Here is an 8,951-nt window from a genome sequence, read left to right as displayed (position 1 = left end):
TGAAGGTTGGCACAACAGAAGAGCCTATGATCGTGTACGCATTTGTGAAAGGCGTATGCCCCGGCCCCTTCGGAGAATCCATTATCCGTAATCGCCCTAGGACTTTCGCTGAATTACGGCGCAGGGCAGTAGAGCATATTGCTTCGGAAGGGGAGGTATGTGTGAAGCGCACCAGCGCCGTGCCCCCACGCCCGAGGGGACCGGCGCGAGTTCAACCCGTCAGAGTCAATGAGACCACGACAAGGAGAAAGAAGCCAGAGGCAAGACGCCCCTACGAGGCCAGAAAGCCCCAGCCCCGGTGATGGCATTTTCATGTGTTCTTCTTGAATCAAAGTAGAAAATAAGGTGCGGAAGCAATGGGTGAGATGATCAAGACCCTCCTAGGAGTTGTGTTGGCCTTGTAGGTGCATGATGAGTATGGTGTTTGAGTGGTTCGGCCAGCTCAAGGGAGAAGGTGAAAGGATTGAAGTTTAGAGCCTAGATTTCTAGGAGAAGTAAAGCTTGTGCACAAAAATGGCAGCATAACCTTACTCAATTAAACTTGAAAAATACAATGAGATAGCCTTCCTATTTATAGGCTATCTTGGACGTAAATGTTAAGCTGAATTCTAAGGAAAAGAAAACCAAAATTAAATCTAAATTCTAAGCCATGTGCCATGTGCAATGACTGGCCACACAACCCTAGATTCTAGAATGTTTCCTTCAAATGTGCTTTCTACACTACCCTATCTACTAAGTACCCCTATTGGGCCTTCATGTACCAATTACAAGGCTTTCCCAAACCGTAGCTTGATCCATGTGTGGTGAGCTAGACGGTCCTTCTAGATGCTCCTTATGTAGCCGCTCCCCCATCATGGCCTAGACGCTCCATATCTTAGGCTAGACGCTCCTCTTTGAGTCTAGACGCTCCTCTTCATAAGCTAGACGGTCTTAGCCTTGGAAGCTTGGCTTTCATAGTGTGGTGAGCTTGTGCCCTCTTCCATCATCCCCTCCCTCTTGAAAAGGATTTGTCCTCAAATCCAAGGCTTTTGCTCGGGGGATGGTTGTGGCTGGATGGTGTCCATCATCTCCTCCTTCATGAGAAGATCTATCCTCAGATTTGCATTCTTGATCTCGGATAGCAGCCTCTTGCTTCGTCAAGATGTGTCCTCCCGGATCAAATATCAACCTATGTGAATCTTGAAACAAAGCAAAGGAGTTAGGGTGAGCCTTTGGAGAACAAATAATTGTATGAAGTTGCCACTCTTGCTTTTCTCTTGTGTTGGCCAACTTCTCACAATATCTCCCTTTTGAGGGTTGTAGGTGCCCTCTAATCCTCTTATATTTTCTAAAATTTTCAAAAGTAGTTACTTTTTCCTTAGGCATAATACCTTTAGGAAATGGTGACAACTTTAAAAAGGCAAGAGGACTATGTTCACATACAACTTCAAATGGAGAGATATGAGTAATCTTGTGGACTACTCCATTGTATGCATGTATAAAAGGAAAAGGATTCTCATCCCAAGAATTGTGGGTGTCCCTCATGATTTCGTGAAGCATAGAAGGGAGAGCTATGTCTTCAAATTTTGGAGCTCTATCCCTTACTTTTGAAAATAAATCATGGAGGCTTGTCACTTTTCTTAAGAAGAGTTTATCCACTTCCATGGAGAAAGAATCAAGACCTTTTGTTGTCCTAGGAAGCTCTAATATGAAATGTGTGTCTTCCCAAGTATCTTTTACAAAAGGTGAAGGAGCATAAAGTTCTTGAGACTTTGCTTTAAGTGTAGTTTGAAAACAAGAGTTGTACCTAAAGTAATGTCTTTGAACCTCTTTTCTCATGGGTGACAAAAGTTTTCCTCTTAAAAGCTCTAGAGTTTCATCAACTCTCATTTGCCCCATGAGTTCTCCTTCTTGTAGACTTTTTCTCTTATGTGCAAAGAGAGTCTCGTTGGTACAACCATTGTTTATGAAAATTTGTACATTTTGCAATGGTTGTCTCAATAAGACATGGCAAGTTGTTCTAGGCACTACTTCATACAAAAATTGGTAGTTGCTTATAGATAACTTGTCATTCTTTTGGGGATATCTTAACACATTTGAGAAATAGTCTTGATCTATGCAAGCTTCTTTTAAAGACTTTTCTTTTGTGCGCATGCTTGCAAGTGTTCTTTTACAATAGGAAAGGCTAGGTTGTTCAACAAGAAGCATATTTGTAAAGGTAGTTTCATTGTGCTTGACTTGTTGAATGACCTTGTGGGAAGTAACACTATTCTCCCACGCCTTTGGTTTCCCAAAATTTTTCTCTTTTTCTATTTTTTCTTCATCCCTTTTGTGTTTCATTTGTATTTGGTCTTTTACCACTTGGAATGTGGTAAAGGGCTAAGTACAAATCTTTTGTGCTTGTGGATGAAAGAAATCTCGTTAGTTAGACCATTATGCGAGGTTTTCTTATCAAATTGCCATGGTCTACCTAATAAGATGTGGCAAGCTTCCATAGGTACTACATCACATAAAACATTGTCTTTGTAGTTACCTATAGAAACTCGATTTCCACTTGTTTGTCTACACGTAGTTCTCCATCCTTATTGATCCATTGTAAATTGTACGGTTTTGGATGAGGAACTACTTGTAGTTTTTAATTTTTCAATCAATCTAGTGCTACAGCAATTGCAGCATGACCCACCATCCACAATAAGAGAGCATATATTTTCTAAAACATTGCATCTAGTATGAAAAATGTTCTCTCGTTGTGTCTCGTTGGATTGCACTAGGTTGATTGTGGAGGATTCTTTGAATCATCAATAAGTCCCCTCCAAAGGATTTATCCTTTCTCCTTCCCCTTTTTCTTGAGTACTAGGTTCATCCTCACCACTTGTGTACTCATCTTTTCCTTTTAAAACAAAACCCTTTGGTTTGGACATTGCGCTTGCACATGCCCTCTTCCAAAACATTTAAAGCACTTGGTGTGCCTAGCACGGATGTATGGGGTGGAGGCATTTTCCAGAAAATCAGAATTTTTATATGGGTGGAAATATTTTTCTGGGTTAAAACAGCCAAAACAGAGAAGGTGTAAACAGGGGAATTCTGGAAAACTGGAAAAAACAACAAGATAACCAAAATTTAACACAATGGAATTGTAAGAACGGAAATTGTGTAAGAACTAAGACACAATTATGAACTCAAACTAAAAATAAAAAGGCACCAAAGGATCAAAAGAACAGCAGATTTCAAACAATTTAAAGAGACCCAAAAGCATGAAACAATCAAGCCAATAATAGGACTACTAAGAATTGTTGACAAATATGGATTCACATGACTTGACACAACATTTATAGATTCAGAAAATAAAGACTCAAAGCATAAAATGAAGCAAAATTAAGAAAGCAATAAGGACTCAAATTCCTAAAAGAAAACAGCCACTCAATGGTGTAAGGAATCCTATCACAAGCTGCACAGAATTTGTTCAAGATCAATTGAACAATTGTGCTTCGGTTGGATCTTCCATAAGCACACCAAGAACAATTTAAAATGTAAAAAACAGCAAGACAAGTATGGAATTTAAATGACAATATGAAATAACGAAGAACTGAAAATTTAAAAGACCAAGCTACTCATCTTGAAGAACCAAAAGCTCATGATACCAAATGATGGCATTTTCATGTGTTCTTCTTGAATCAAAGTAGAAAATAAGGTGCGGAAGCAATTGGTGAGATGATCAAGACCCTCCTAGGAGTTGTGTTGGCCTTGTAGGTGCATGATGAGTATGGTGTTTGAGTGGTTCGGCCAGCTCAAGGGAGAAGGTGAAAGGATTGAAGTTTAGAGCCTAGATTTCTAGGAGAAGTAAAGCTTGTGCACAAAAATGGCAGCATAACCTTACTCAATTAAACTTGAAAAATACAATGAGATAGCCTTCCTATTTATAGGCTATCTTGGACGTAAATGTTAAGCTGAATTCTAAGGAAAAGAAAACCAAAATTAAATCTAAATTCTAAGCCATGTGCCATGTGCAATGACCGGCCACACAACCCTAGATTCTAGAATGTTTCCTTCAAATGTGCTTTCTACACTACCCTATCTACTAAGTACCCCTATTGGGCCTTCATGTACCAATTACAAGGCTTTCCCAAACCGTAGCTTGATCCATGTGTGGTGAGCTAGACGGTCCTTCTAGATGCTCCTTATGTAGCCACTCCTCATCATGGCCTAGACGCTCCATATCATGGCTTAGACGCTCCATATCTTAGGCTAGACGCTCCATATCTTAGGCTAGACGCTCCTCTTTGAGTCTAGACGCTCCTCTTCATAAGCTAGACAGTCTTAGCCTTGGAAGCTTGGCTTTCATAGTGTGGTGAGCTTGGGCCCTCTTCCATCACCCGGGGCCCAGCAGGAGGCGAACGCCCCGCCAGAGAAAGAGCAAGACCGGCGAGGTACAACTTCGTAGTTGAGTTGAAGGATTTGATCGCCGTACCCAACATGGCTGAGAGGTGAGGCGACCGGCGAAGACCGACAAGGTGTTAGGGCCCCGTAAAGACTCTTGGTGCGAATTTCACGAGGCTTTCGGGCACCAAATTGATAATTGCCTGTCGTTGGGCTACCAGCTAGATGAGCTGGTGAGGACTGGGTTTTTGAAAGATTATGTCGCAGATTCCACAACGATCGCCACCTTGCCACCGCCGGCAGATGAGCCAGCACACGAGATGCCTGTGCTTGGTGAGGTCCACACCATTGCTGGAGGTTTTTTCCGGCGGAGGACCCACCGCCTCCCAGCGGAAGAAATATGCGAGGGGGGTGAATTCAATCGAGGAGAGGCTCTCGGGGGAGCCCTGGGAGTCAGATATTGTGTTCACAAGAAGAGACCTCCGAGATGTGGTGCCCCACGACAACGATCCCGTTGTCATCTCAGTCGTCACAGCTGGAAGGAAGGTCCACAGAGTGCTTGTTGATCAAGGAAGCTCGGCAGACGTCATGTTTCTGTCGACCTTTAATAAGTTACAGTTATCCCCCGATCTGCTGAGTCCCTATACGGGATGTTTGTATAGGTTCGGGGATAACCAGGTAGAAGTCCGGGGTACCTGGAGTTGAGGACTACGTTCACAGACGGAGAGGCCTCCGTACAGAGAGCATTCGGTACCTCGTCGTGAACGCTAATTCTGCCTACAATATTTTGCTGGGCAGACCGGCGTTAAACCGTCTGAGTGCAGTGTCCTCCACCCGTCACATGAAGATGAAGCTACCGGACCTCAGTGGCCGGGTGATAGTCATCAGGTCAGACCAGGAGGAGGCGAGGAAATGCTATGAAAACAGCCTGAAGACGAAGAAAGGCGTATTTATGGTGTATGAACGTCCGCCAAGAGCGGACACGATGATGGTTGAGGCGACGCCCGCTGGGCTGACGCCTGAAGCGGCCATAGTAGAGAGGGCGAGGCCCGAAGCAGATGTGCCAATGGAGGAAGGCCTGACGACGCGGCGCCCGTAGAAGAGGCGGCGCCTGTCGAAGAGGCGGCGTCCGTCGAAGATGATAGCAGGGAGCAGCCTGCAGCTAACGCCATAGAAAGGGAGATTGGCGGCAAGCTTTCAAGTTAGGAGGTTCGCTAAGCCCAGAAGAACAGGAAGGGGTGGTAGAAGTGATTTCGCGCCACCTGGATGCCTTCGCATGGTCCGCCTCGGATATGCCAGGCATCGACCCTGATTTCCTGTGTCACTACCTCAGCATGGACGCCACGGTCCGCCCCGTGCATCAGAGAATGAGGAAGTTCAATGAGGAACGACAACAGGTGGTGAAAGACGAAACGCAGAAGCTGCTGAGTGCTGGCCACATTAGGGAGATTCAGTACCCTGGGAGGCTCGCCAATGTCGTCTTGGTGAAAAAGGCGAACGGAAAGTGGAGAATGTGCGTTGACTTCACGGACCTGAACAAGGCGTGCCCAAAGGATTCCTATCCGTTGCCAGCATCGACGCCTTGGTAGACAGCGCGTCCGGCAGCAAGGTGTTAAGTTTCCTGGACGCCTTCTCAGGGTACAACCAAATCAAGATGCACCCAAGAGCGAGAGCAAAACTACATTCATGACGGAGACATGCATTTACTGTTATAAGGTGTGCCCTTCGGGCTGAAAAATGCGGGCGCCACGTACCAGAGGCTAATGGATAAGGTCCTGGCGCCAATGCTTGGGAGGAATGTGTACGCTTATGTCGACGACATGGTGGTGGCGTCGCAGAGTAGGGTGCAGCACATGGCAGACCTCGAGGAGTTGTTCAACACAATATCCAAATACCGCCTCAAGTTGAACCCCGAAAAGTGTGTTTTCGGGGTAGAGGCCGGTAAGTTCTTGGGTTTTTTGCTCACCGAGAGGGGGATAGAGCGAACCCCGACAAATGTGCTGCCATTATCGCCATGCGGAGTCCGACATCGGTAAAGAGGTGCAACAGTTGACAGGGCGGATGGCGGCGCTCTCGAGGTTTGTTTCCGCCGGAGGAGAAAAGGGCACCCGTACTTCCAGTGCCTCAAGAGAAACAGTCGCTTTGCATGGACTGATGAGTGCGAAGCGGCTTTCATTAAGTTGAAGGAGTACCTGGCGACGCCACCGGTCCTCTGCAAGCCGGTAACGGGCGTGCCCCTCCGTTTGTATTTTACTGTACGGAGCGGGCCATCAATTCTGTGTTGGTCCAAGAGCAGGACCAGAGTCAGAAGCCCATCTACTTCGTGAGCAAGGCCTTACAGGGGGCTGAGACGAGGTACCAAGCACTAGAAAAGGCAGCGCGGGCAGTAGTGTTTTCTGCTAGGAGGCTCCGTCATTACTTCCACAGTTTTACGGTGGTAGTGATGACCAATCTCCCTATACAGAAAGTGCTGCAGAAACCCGATGTGGCAGGAAGAATGGTACGCTGGGCAGTGGAGCTGTCAGAATTCGACATCCAGTACGAGCCTAGAGGGTCCATCAAAGGGCAGGTGTACGCGGATTTTGTAGCAGAACTTTCGCCCGGAGGTGAGCAAGAGGTGGAACCTAGTTCGCAGTGGCTACTCTCGGTTGATGGCTCTTCAAACCAACAAGGAGCGGTGCGGGAATAGTGTTGGAGGGACCCGACGGCATACTCATCGAGCAGGCCTTGCGTTTTCCTTCAAGGCAAGTAACAATCAGGCAGAGTATGAAGCCCCTGATAGTAGGAATGCTCTTGGCGAAGGAGATGGGCGCACAGCACCTCCTGGTGAAGAGCGACTCTCAGTTGATTACGGGGCAGGTGTCGGGTGAATTCCAGGCGAAGGACCCACAGATGGTGGCGTATCTTAGATACGTCCAGTTATTGAAGGGGGCGTTCAACGCTCTTGAGCTGATACATGTCCCGAGGAGCAGAATGCCAGAGCTGACCTGCTTGCAAAGCTGGCCAGCTCAGGCAAGGGGGATAGACAGAGGACAGTGATCCAGGAGACTCTCAAAGCTCCGCGTCGATTCGTGGAAGACAACAGGGTGGATGTCCTCCAGATTTATACATCAAGGGGAAGGCCGAGGAGCCATTCCTCTTTAACCCAAGATATGCAGAAGGCGCCCCGCATCAGCATATACGCGGGTGTGCCTGAGGAAGAGCAGAGGCAGGTCTGTGTTTTGTCCAAGGGAGACACCTGGATGACGCCCTATAAACGGTACCTGCGAATGGGGCTCTTCCAGTGGACCTGAAGAGGGCAAAAAAGTCAAAAGAAATGCCGCCAGATATACTTTGGTGGATGGGGTGCTGTTCAGGCACGGCTTCACTCACCCTATCCTAACATGCGTCAGTGGCGATGAGTGCACCAGGATAATGGCGGAGCTACCGAAGGCGTCTGCGGAAGCCATGTAGGGGGAAGATCCTTAGCCTCCAAGGTAATACGCGCAGGTTTTTTTCTGGCCAACAGTGAAAGAGGACTGCGCACGGCACGCCCACGGTGTAAGCAACGCCAAAAGCACGCCGACTGGCACAAGGCGCCGCCAGAAGAGTTAAGGTCTATATACAGCCCGTGGCCTTTCCACACATGGGGAATTGACATCCTGGGCCCTTCCCACTGGCTATCAGGCAGATGAAGTATCTGATCATCGCCATAGAATACTTCACTAAGTGGATAGAGGCGGAGCCTGTGGCGCAAATCACTGCGCATAAGGTACAACATTTTGTGTGGAGAAACATCGTGTGTCGCTTTGGCGTACCCAGGCGCCTGATATCTGACAACGGGACCCAGTTTGCCAGTCAGCAGCTAAGAAATCTGTGCGCTAAAGTGGGAATCAAACAAGTGTTTCGCATCGGTTGAACACCCCCAGACCAATGGACAAGTAGAGTCAGCAAACAGAGTCCTTCTGAGGGGGTTAAAAAGAAGGTTAGAGAAGGCCAAAGGGGCGTGGGCAAAAGAGGTGCCAAGGATTATATGGGCATATCACACCACGCCCCAATCCTCTACTATGGAGACGCCTTTCAGTTTGGTATACGGGTCGGACGCGATGATTCCAGTAGAAATACACGAAAGCTCACCGCGTTTTCAAAACTTTGTGGTGGAGGAATCTAATGAAGAGAGGCGGGTGAACCTGGATCTGCTAGAAGAGGCCAGGGAAGAAGCTAGAATAAAAGCTGAAGCGATGAAGAGAAGAGTAGAGCGGCAATATAGCTCTAAGGTAAAGCCGCGACAGTTTCAGGTGGGCGACCTGGTGATGAGGAAAGCCCACCCATACGAGTTGGAGAATAAGCTGTCTCCCAAGTGGACCGGGCCCTTCAGAGTTACTGAGGCTAAGGGCAATGGTTCGTACAACCTGGAGACTTTAGATGGAGGCCCTATCCACGCAGTTGGAATGCAGCCAACTTAAAATTTTATTTCAGTTGACTTATGTAAGCAGTATGTAACAATTTAGTCAAAGGGGACGCTCTTTTTCCCTTTCGGGGGTTTTTTAATGAGGTCACCCTAATAAACGGAAAAACCAGTTGAGAAAAAGAAGTGCCTTGGTTTTCAGCCTTTA

The sequence above is a fragment of the Phaseolus vulgaris genome, chromosome 2 (genome assembly GCF_000499845.2).
Source record: "Phaseolus vulgaris cultivar G19833 chromosome 2, P. vulgaris v2.0, whole genome shotgun sequence".
Taxonomy (NCBI): Eukaryota; Viridiplantae; Streptophyta; class Magnoliopsida; order Fabales; family Fabaceae; genus Phaseolus; species Phaseolus vulgaris.
This window is presented reverse-complemented; position numbering follows the sequence as displayed.